Raw genomic sequence first — 10,339 nt, forward strand, 5'->3', positions numbered from 1 at the left:
AACATTTATAATAATTAAATAGACACTTAGAAATTAAAATACATAATTTGTATTAATATTTTTTTTTCATATCATTAAATTAAAAATTTATAATGATTAAGTAATTATCTACCTAAAACAAATTATTTCATTCACACATGTTCAAAGTTATAATATAAATTAATTATAATATATTAATTAAATAAAAATGATTAATTATATTCTAAATTTTTCAACAAAGTAATATTATTTTTTATATATAAAAAAAAATAAAAATTATTTCAATAAATATTTATTCATCCTCGTTTCAATTACTATATTTTATTCATTACAAAATAATTTTACAAATTAGTTCACAAGAAAATGCCAAACTTGATTTTAGGGAAATGTTTTTTGGACAAGGTTTTGAAAATGGAGATAGGGTTTGAAATACTTGAGAAGCGATCGAGCACTATGATGGACGTCTTGCCCCCATCCAATCATCAACATCCATTCCCCTCAAGCATTTTAGATGCAAGAAACACTGAGCTTGAGAGGTTTTATGGTGCAGGTCCAGTGACATCGCTACTTCAGTTTGGCAGCTTATGGCATGATAATTCCAAAGAACATCTAGGCGATGAAGGTTTGATACCTAGGGCTCCCCACGATTATCAGTATGGGAAGGTAGCGGGGAAGGGTCCTTTGTCCTCGATGGAAATTCATTCAGAAAGGGATTATGTTCTGATGGGTGGCCGAGGGCTTGATGGATTTACTAGGGAAGGGTATCCTTACAAAAATTTGGGTCCTAAAGGAGCAGGTCCCATGGAGGGTTAGAGGAATCCAATGAGTCCCCTAGGATACAAAGTCAACGTGCACTCAGCGCCAATGCACATGGCTCCTCGTGAGCCCTTTTTGGACCCGGCGATAATTTGTTGAAGCGTAAGTATGCAGAAAGAGACTGCTAGTGAAAGTATGCAAAGAGGTCCTAAACCCATCAAAGAGTGAGCTCATGGCCCTTAGGGTTTCACAAGGGGTCTGAAGCAGATCGATGTTGGGGAAGCCGCTTGAGACGGTTGAGCCTGTCACAGCTCTGAGCCCTTTTCAAATCTCAATCAAATTGATTTATTGGCATTCAATGTTTTTATGGGTTATATCTATGGATCTGGTAAAAGACCTCAAGTTATCGCTAGAACTCAAAATAGGGCTGCCCTCTGGATTACACCACCTTCTTTTTGAAGGCCAGAAAATGAAAGATCTCTTTCCTCTCTCTGTTTATAATATATGCAGAGATGTCACAGTTTTCTTAGCTCTTTGACTGCGTGGGGGAGATTTGGGAAAGCCTTCCTCTTCCCAAGCCTTCTCTTACAAAGACGCGGTCTAAAACCAAGTTCCCCAAAGTGCAAAGCTGCCTCAAGAATGTCCCCTGCCCTAAAGCAAGGTGTCTCGGGCAAGAGTTTCTTTGGGTCCTTTTATAGTAGACAAGGTTCAGGATGTTCCTTCAGTGGAAATCACTCACCCAGCTCTGGATGGAATCTATGAGTTGTTGGCAGGTAATGGCCTCATCTATCTTTTCAATGGGCTATGGCTGCGTACATCAGACCTTTACCAATGGATCCACTCAACTTGAACCAAGGCATGTAGGGTCCTCTTCTGTTCCAAGGGTTTCTTCATCGTCATTTTTTAGGAGGATGTGGATTATACAAATGCTCTTTCCAAGGGGCCCTGGTTTTGGGGAAATGTTGGGATCTGCCCGACCCCTTAGTTCCTATAATTTGACCCTCCATAGTTTTGATCACAAAGCTACCTATTTGGGTTAGGCTCCTGGATTTGCAGACCCATCTATGGCATTCTTAAGTGTTTCTGGGAATTGGAAACACCTTGGGTCATTTTCTAAAACAAGATCCCTCGCGAGGCCAGTGTGGAGTCTTCACCTGTGGCATGATTTGTGTAGAAATTGACATCAACAAAGGCTTTCCGGACAAAATTAACTTAAAGATATGTGATTTTCACTAGACACAGCAGCTAGACTATGAGAACACTGCTTTTCGATGCCGACTGTGCCATCAAAAAGGTCATCTTTAGAACCCTTGTTCTCAAAAACTAGTGAAACAGAAGCCCATATCTAAAGCATGGAAGCCATGCATCTTGCCTCCTCGAGAAGAACAGGATTCCTCTTCCTCGGATCAGGAAGATGATGAATTTGATGACGACATGCTCCCATCGGACGAGGCCTAGAATTTAGATCTTCACAAGCCTTGTGAAAGAGGACAGAAGATCCAAGTTTTATCAGCGAGAAGAGAAGAACTCAGTAATAATGCTCCGACGAGTGCCATGAAGTGTGGCCATGAATCAACCTCCTCGGACTCTAACAAGAGGCTTCCTTAGATTGTCAGAACAATCTTAAGGTAGCTTTTGTAGCCACACCTCCAGAAGGTTGGACCAAAGTAGTAAAGAAGAAAGGAAATAAAAGACGCACAGGGGATCAGTCCCAAGACCAAATTGCCTAATTCCAATGGTTCTATTTTTTCGTTTTCTATATGTGTTCTCTACTTTATTTCATGGTCATCCTTAGGGTTGTTATGTTTATGGCCATCTTCAAGCCATTTCCATCACATGGTCATCATATGCTATAAAACTTTTTATATTATTTGAAATATGTTTGTATTTACTTTTAAAAAATAGTAATATAAATCATAATTATTAATATAAATTAATTTAAATATCTAAATAAAATTAGTGATATTTGTGATATTTATAAAATATTTAGATTTATTATTATTATTTAATATAAGATGCTTAATTTATAAATGAAAATATTTATGTAAAAATAATAATCTCAAAATTCATATATATAAAACATGATAATTAGTTCACTCTTGATAAGACATTTGTATTTCGTGTAAATTTAGAAAAAATAAAATATATGGATGAAAATCATGGTGAGTGGCTAGCCTAGAGGGTGAATTGGGATTCACAGTATGGTGAAGGTTAGATAATGAGAGTGAAATAATAACTAATATTAATTTTTAAGATTTGAATCTCTTGAGAAGATTGAGATTGACTAATCAATTGTGATATAATATTTAATTGTAATATTTAATTAATATTATTATTATTTTTTTTAATAAAATATTGAAATGTATTGACTAAACTACCCTAATTGGGTGGTTGTCTTTAAAGAGATTTGTCTTTGTCAAAAATCAAAGTTGAGAATGAGCTATGACGCATCAACAAAACTTAATATTTAGTGTAGATTGGATAAGTTGGGAATGAGCATGGCACATCAACAAAACTTAATATTTAGTGTAGATTGGATTGTTTCTTGTTTGGATCTTTTAAAAGTGTTTGATTTGTTTATAAAATTATTGTATAAAAGAAATCTAACATATTACTTTTTAGTAATTAATTTATATATAAAATATTAGTATGCAAAATTAAATAATCAAAAATATAAAAATATAAATGTCAAGTAAAATATGGTAATTAGTTGGTTTTCATTAAAGTTAATTATATTTCATATAATGATAAAAAGAATTTAATTAAATTTTTCACCAAATCGGAAATTGGAAGACACAGATGAAGAGAAGAGGGAACCTGCGGATTGTCGGTGATCCGGTGCAATTGAGTTAAAGGTATTAGTTAACTGGATTCTGCAGTCAAATGTCAAATAAATGCAGTCTCAACTACATAGCATTCTCTTATTATGCTCTAATATGCTATATTATTATAATATGGTATTATGCTATTATTATAATATGCTATTATGCTAATATGCTGTTTCTGTTAGTATATGACTACGACCGGATCTCATCAATTGGATACATAGCACTCTGTTTCTGTTCATTTACTACGTGATACTACCTATCTCACCAGAGCATAGCCATACCAATACCAATACCAATAGCGAGCATTTTCATTCAATGCCCATCTCTTTCTTCCCATCTCTACCGTCCTTTTCATACGTTCATTGACTGTGACTCATCGGTGGTTCGAGTCGAGAAGAAAATAGCGGCTGTTGCAACAATCAGCGACGAGCATGGAGGAATTTGGCACGCTAAGGAACAACCATATCTGCAACCACGAAGAGACTTCAGGTCTGCTGTCAGAATTAGACATTTCTTTGTTATCTGTACTTGTATTGTATTTTTTCACCCAGAAAAAGCTCGTAACCTTTTAACAAGATCAGTGATTGTATTTTTTCACCAAGATTAAGCTCGTAGCCTTTTAACAAGATCAGTGATTGTGGGCCATTATCAGAGATAGGTAGAGGGTATAGTCATTTTTATAGTTATCCTCATTTCAATTACAGAGTTAAGAAATATTTTGAAATTTTACTAACAGAAGCCAGGTGAAACAATTGACCCACCATCCACAAGATTCTTAAATATTCCTCCTCAAACATGCAATCAAGATAAATTTAGGTAACTGGGACCCTCAAAAACAGTATTCCAAATCATGATTTATACAAAACCTAGATGTGTTTCACCAGAGACTTTCGTATGCTAGAAAAGCCTTGACAGCTCGTTTTCTGCATCCCTGCTAACTCCGATTGGCAGTGAACAAGCTTGCTTGGACACCTGATCAGCTCCATGATTGAATTCTCAGCAAATGTGATCGCCCTAAAACCACTTGTTAACTCTACCAGCTGTAAACTATCATGAAAAGATTGAACCCTCCCTCCAATCTTTGACCAGCTTAGGATCTCTGTGTGTGCTTATCTTGGTTATTCGTTGTTAAGGATCCCTCTTGCTTCACATACATTCGAATTTACATTTCCTGCCCTATCAAAATATCCACGAGGCCGAGATGTGCCCATGTCTCGAGGGCCATTCCTTTTCTTCCACGGATTTCTCAAAACTCGAATGTGCCGCTCTGACTTTGAAGAAAGTGCCTAAGAAGATATCGTATTACACTTAAAAAGCTGCTGCATTCTGGTGATCAAAACAGTCCATATTATAAGCGAATGGGTGATTACCTGAGTTTACTGCACAGTACCATAGCCAACTTTGCACTTTGCAGGGCCTTTTATACAGAGGATCCTTCCCAGCTGCCTTTACTTTGATGAAGTGAAGAGGTAATTCACACGTTCAGTTGATTCCAGGAAAAGAGAACATCTGTTATGCCCCTCCTACAACCTCCTCTGTAAATGGTCCGATGTGAGGAATTTGTCATTTAGGACTAACCACAGAGAAATGCTTGATTTAAGAGGGGGCTTCGTTCTTCCACTTGAAATGCCATTTCTGTCATCTACAGCATGGGGAGGTTTTTCAGCAACTTACCCTAGCTTGACATTGTAGGTGCCTCCCGATTTGTTGGCTGCCCGTACCAGTTTATCCCTCAATCTTATGGAAGTAGATTTAAGAGAGCCCAGAACATGTTCGATTCTGCTGCCCTTTCACCTTCAGATTTGAGTGAATTTTCTTCTTTCCACTCAAAGCACTACTCAGTTTATGAAAGTGAATGTGATTTAAAAAGTCAAGAGATAGTCTAGGGGCATCCTCCCCACTCATCCATGGCCACTTCCTGTCCTTACCTGTTCTCCATTCACATGGAGCCAAGCTAGGTTGCTTCAATGATTGGGTAGGCATCTATCATTGTTTTCCATTCTATTAGCCTCCTCCCATGCTCTTCTTAGGCATCCTTATTTAGTCATCCGAAAATATTGGTATAGCCTTTATTTTTGGAGTTGTTTTTAGTCTGACTTTTTGGACTTTCCGGTGCCGGAATCTGGTGGAAAAATTTGACTGTATATATAGATTCAGCACCCTGGAAAACCCTAGGACACTTCGATTGCACCCTGGAAAAACCCACCCTAAAAGCTTCCAAAAAATCGCACTAAAAACAACTCCTTTATTTTTGAGGAGGTCACCCTTTCTCTGAAAGAAATCCTCCTTTCTCCCTTTTGATAGAGCCACAACCAATCTTGATTTGAGTAGTTATTTTTGAGGCGAAATCCAGGGTATTTCACTCTGTCCATAAAGTCCTATGTTTGGAGGGGAAGGCATTCCTTGACTCTCTCTTTCATGAATCACTAAATAGATGGAGAGCCAGGGTAGATTTCTGCAAGTTTATCACCATACTCCAGATGCTGCACAGCATAACTTGTAATGAGATTCCCCATATCTATATATATATATAAAATGAATGCTTAAAACATGGTGGAGATCTGTCAGACATAATCCATCTTCAAGAGAGTTGTGAAGTTTGGCTTTAATATGAGCCTCTAAAGTCCCTGGAGGTGAAAATGAAACGGAGGTTTAGATGAATATATACTCACTGGTTTATATATAATGTATGACTGCACTTTTTGAGCACAAATACCGATTGATCGTTTAAACACGCACATATTAGAGTCGATCGATCCCCATCAGATTGATTCATTTAATGATGTGTGCAGGTCGCCAAAGAACTGAAAGAGCTGGGCAGCATTGTAATCCCCACAGCAGCAATGAATTGTGTGGCGTATGTAAGAGCCATGGTATCCATCTTATGCCTGGGAAGACTGGGGGCCCGAGAATTAGCAGGAGGAGGGCTTTCCATTGGCTTCACAAACATTACAGGTTACTCCATTTTGTTCCGTCTTTCATCAGGGATGGATCCTGTTTGTAGCCAAGCCTTCGGTTCCAAGAACTGGGAACTCATCGGTCTCTCATTGCAGAGAACAATACTGATATTGTTAACAGCCTGCATTCCAATCAGTTTCTTATGGGTGAATCTCGAGAACATCATGTCATGGATGGGCCAAGATGCCAGAATCGCAGCAGTTGCCGCTACATATTGCTTATTTTCGCTCCCGGATCTTGTTACAAATAGCATATTACAGCCCTTGAGAGTTTATCTTCGATCGCAGGGGATTACAACTCCTATGATGTGGTGTTCAGTCATTGCTGTGGTTGCCCATGTGCCTCTAAGCATACTTCTAGTCTTTGTTCTCCATTGGGGAGTTCCAGGAGTTGCAATAGCTGCAGTACTCACTAATCTCAACATGGTGTTTCTGTTGGTTGGGTATCTCTACTTCTCTGGAGTATACAAGAGGACCTGGAAGGGCTGGTCAGTTGTTGCACTGCGGGAATGGTGGACTCTGCTCAAACTGGCTCTGCCAAGCTGCGTTGGCATTTGTCTAGAATGGTGGTGGTATGAATTATGACACTGTTAGCAGGATACCTCCCCAACCCACAAGAAGCGGTGGCCACTACTGCAATACTTATTAAACCACCAGCCTCATGTACACTCTTCCAATGGCACTCAGTTCCTCTGTATCCACTCGTGTGGGCAACGAGCTCGGAGCCTGTAGGCCTGAAAGGGCCCGCCTCGCCACCATTGTAGCCCTTGGCTGCTCCATTTTCATAGCTTTTATTGGGGTAACATGGACCACGTTGCTCAAAGATGAATGGGGTAAGGTTTTCACGGATGAGAAGAGCGTTCTGGCCTTGACTGCTGCAGCTATGCCTATAATTGGTCTGTGTGAACTGGGCAACTGTCCTCAGACTACTGCTTCCGGTGTGGTTAGAGGCAGTGCTAGGGCTGCAATAGGGGCTAAAATTATCCTGGGCTCATTCCATTTTCTAGGGACTCCTGTTGCGGTTGCCCTGGCCTTCTGGTTCAAGATTGGCTTCGAAGGGTTATGGTATGGCCTGCTTGTTGCTCAGATTGCGTGTGCATTTTCTATCCTGTTTGTTGTTCTCAGGACTGATTGGGAAGTTGAGACCCTTAGGGCGCAGAGGCTGTGTGGAGAAGGCCGCGAAATCAAAGAATTGGAAATGCCCTCCTCTTTCAGCGACGGAAATGAAGAAGAAGAAGAAGGCTTCCATAATTCAGAGTATAAGTGAAGAGGAAGCCTCTGAGACTCAGAGTTATGTATGAATGCCGTGGTTCTGCTTTAAATTGTAACATGTATCTGTTTCGGTTTCTGTTAGATTATAATTTCTAAAAATAGTTAATAGTTCGAGTTTGAAGATTTTGATGGGTTTATATCATTTTTTATTTTGATGGGTTTATATCATTCTTACAATAAATTTATGTAATATTTTTTATTTTTAAAATATTATTAGCCTTAAATCTAAGGCTTTTGTGATTCATTATTTAGAAAATAGTCTTTCGGATTAATCATATTAATTAATTCTAATCAATTTGATTAATCTCAATTTCTAAAATATTATTAATGTTAATACAACTATATTAATAAATATGATTAATATAGACTAATAAAAATCAATGATATGAATCTAATATTAATATTAATAAATATATAAATATAATAATAATACAATAATAATAAAAATTATTATATTATAAAATATTATTGTCAATATGATAATAATTATAATAATGGTAATTTACAATAATTATTATTATATTATAAGAATATTATTGATATTATCAATAATATAATAAATTTCCATATTATTAATAAAAAGATTATTAATATTATAAACTAATATTAAACACAAAAAATTAATATTATAAACCTAAAAGATTAATAGTGAGAATCTAAGAGATTAATATTATAAACTCTTGGGATTAATATTATAAATGTAAGTGATTATTAATATTAAGCGTAATCTAATTTATAGATGAAATGACCTTTTTTCACGACATTTTTTCAAGTTAATTTTAATCAAAATCCGATAAATATTTTTAACAATTTTAGTTTAAATTGTTTAATGTGCATAATTGGAGTGCCCCTTGGGTTTTTGGGGGTGTTGAATCCATTTGTGCATTCAAAAATATATTTTAAACAATAAAAATCTTGAAATTGTATTGCCGGATTTTGGTGAATTCAATTGATAAAGGCTATTAGACTACATCTTAATTTTATAAATCCATAGGATTAATAAACCCAAGGAATTTATATTATAAACCCAAGGAAATAACAATGTTTTGGTTAGTAACAAGATTTGTGGATAATGAGCCACTTACTCTTTTACTAATTAAGCTATGTGAGTTGTGAAAAATAGAAAAATAAATTGCGAAAGATATGTGGAATGTGGCCACTTAATTTTCCCCCTAATTAAGCTATGTGAGAAATGAAAATAAAAAGCAAAGATCATGTAATTACTCTACTAATAGTGATTAGTAATGCAATTAGGAAATTAGAACTAACTTGGAAAAAATTGCAGAGGTGAAGGAAATTCACTAAAGGCTGCCAATCACATAGGAAAGGAAAATTACAATGTTTTTTTGTGCTTTCTGTAAACTGTGTGGGTTTTCGTGTGCAAAGACGTGCATGTGCGTTTGTCTAAACAAAAGCCATGTAGACGACGAAAAAGAGTGAACAATCAAACTTCTCAGCTGAAAACAGGTCTAGAAGGTCCTACAAAACTTCTAGAGAGATGATGAACACACCAAGCAGTGATAATGCAGAGAGGAGGTCCTGCAAAAGCAAACGTTAGAGTAAAGAAAAGAAACTACTGGAGTCACCAAATCTGAGTTAGTGTATTTATTGCTATGGGTTACCAAAATACACCTTCGTGGTTGGTTGTTCCCTGCAAATAAAATAAAGATAGTTGGTTGTTTTTAGTGGACACACATGAGTAAACAAAGCACTGTAAATGGTTAAGACAATGCATACATAGACAAAAACTAAAAATTAAGAAACAAACACATAGAAAATGCTTGATGAAGCAAACAAGTCAACAAAGTAATGGAAAAGGGCTCCCTTTATTGACTGTTGAATGTAGAAGAGATACAATTGATGAATACTAAAACACTTGGAGGGAATTCTTTGAGCTATGGTGCTAAAAAATCCCCAACAAGGAGGTTCCTTTCCTCAATCTCTTTGCAAGCTTCTCCTCTCTCTCAAAGAAGTATGAAGACTCTCTCAATGGTGAAATCCTCTTCCCATTATAATGCTAAATTGTTGAGAAACAATTTGGCCAGCATAACAATGCTCTACTTCTTCTTCTCAACAATGGAATGCAGGATTTCTAGACAACAATTTTGCCAGCATACCATTTCCTTCTGTTTGGTCTTCTAATGGCCTATTTATATAGAATTTTGAATCCCTCTTCCCTCTCTTGGTCCATTAATGAGAAAATGACTTATGAGTAGGATAAGAGGATCCCTCGGAAGCTGCATATCTCCGAGGAGACTCGAAATCAATTGTCCTGTACTGGAACATGATAGGGAATCCCATTTTCCAAGTGTGTTAAGTGGTCACGACTGTTGATTCAAATTTTCCGTTTGTAGAAATTAATGTGTATATTCTAAACTGCTAATGAAATTTACTAAATCATAAGACTAGAAGCTACTCGACTGATCTACGGAATAAAATTCACGATTGAGAACAAAAATCATTAACATGCATCAAGATTCAACACACATACACAAAGATTTATCTAGGAGAAAGAAACTGCTCAAAACCCCTTACTATTTGTATTGC

At 36.7% G+C, this 10,339-nt stretch overlaps 1 pseudogene; it reads left to right on the forward strand.

The window, feature by feature from the left end:
- Window positions 1-390: 390 nt before the first annotated feature.
- On the forward strand, window positions 391-7,787 carry LOC149198845 (protein DETOXIFICATION 54 pseudogene; annotated as a pseudogene).
- The last annotated feature ends 2,552 nt before the right edge of the window (window positions 7,788-10,339 follow it).

Source organism: Pinus tabuliformis, chromosome 2_1, assembly GCF_031772625.1.
Source record: "Pinus tabuliformis cultivar Carrire ecotype Pingquan chromosome 2_1, CPIR1, whole genome shotgun sequence".
NCBI lineage: Eukaryota > Viridiplantae > Streptophyta > Pinopsida > Pinales > Pinaceae > Pinus > Pinus tabuliformis.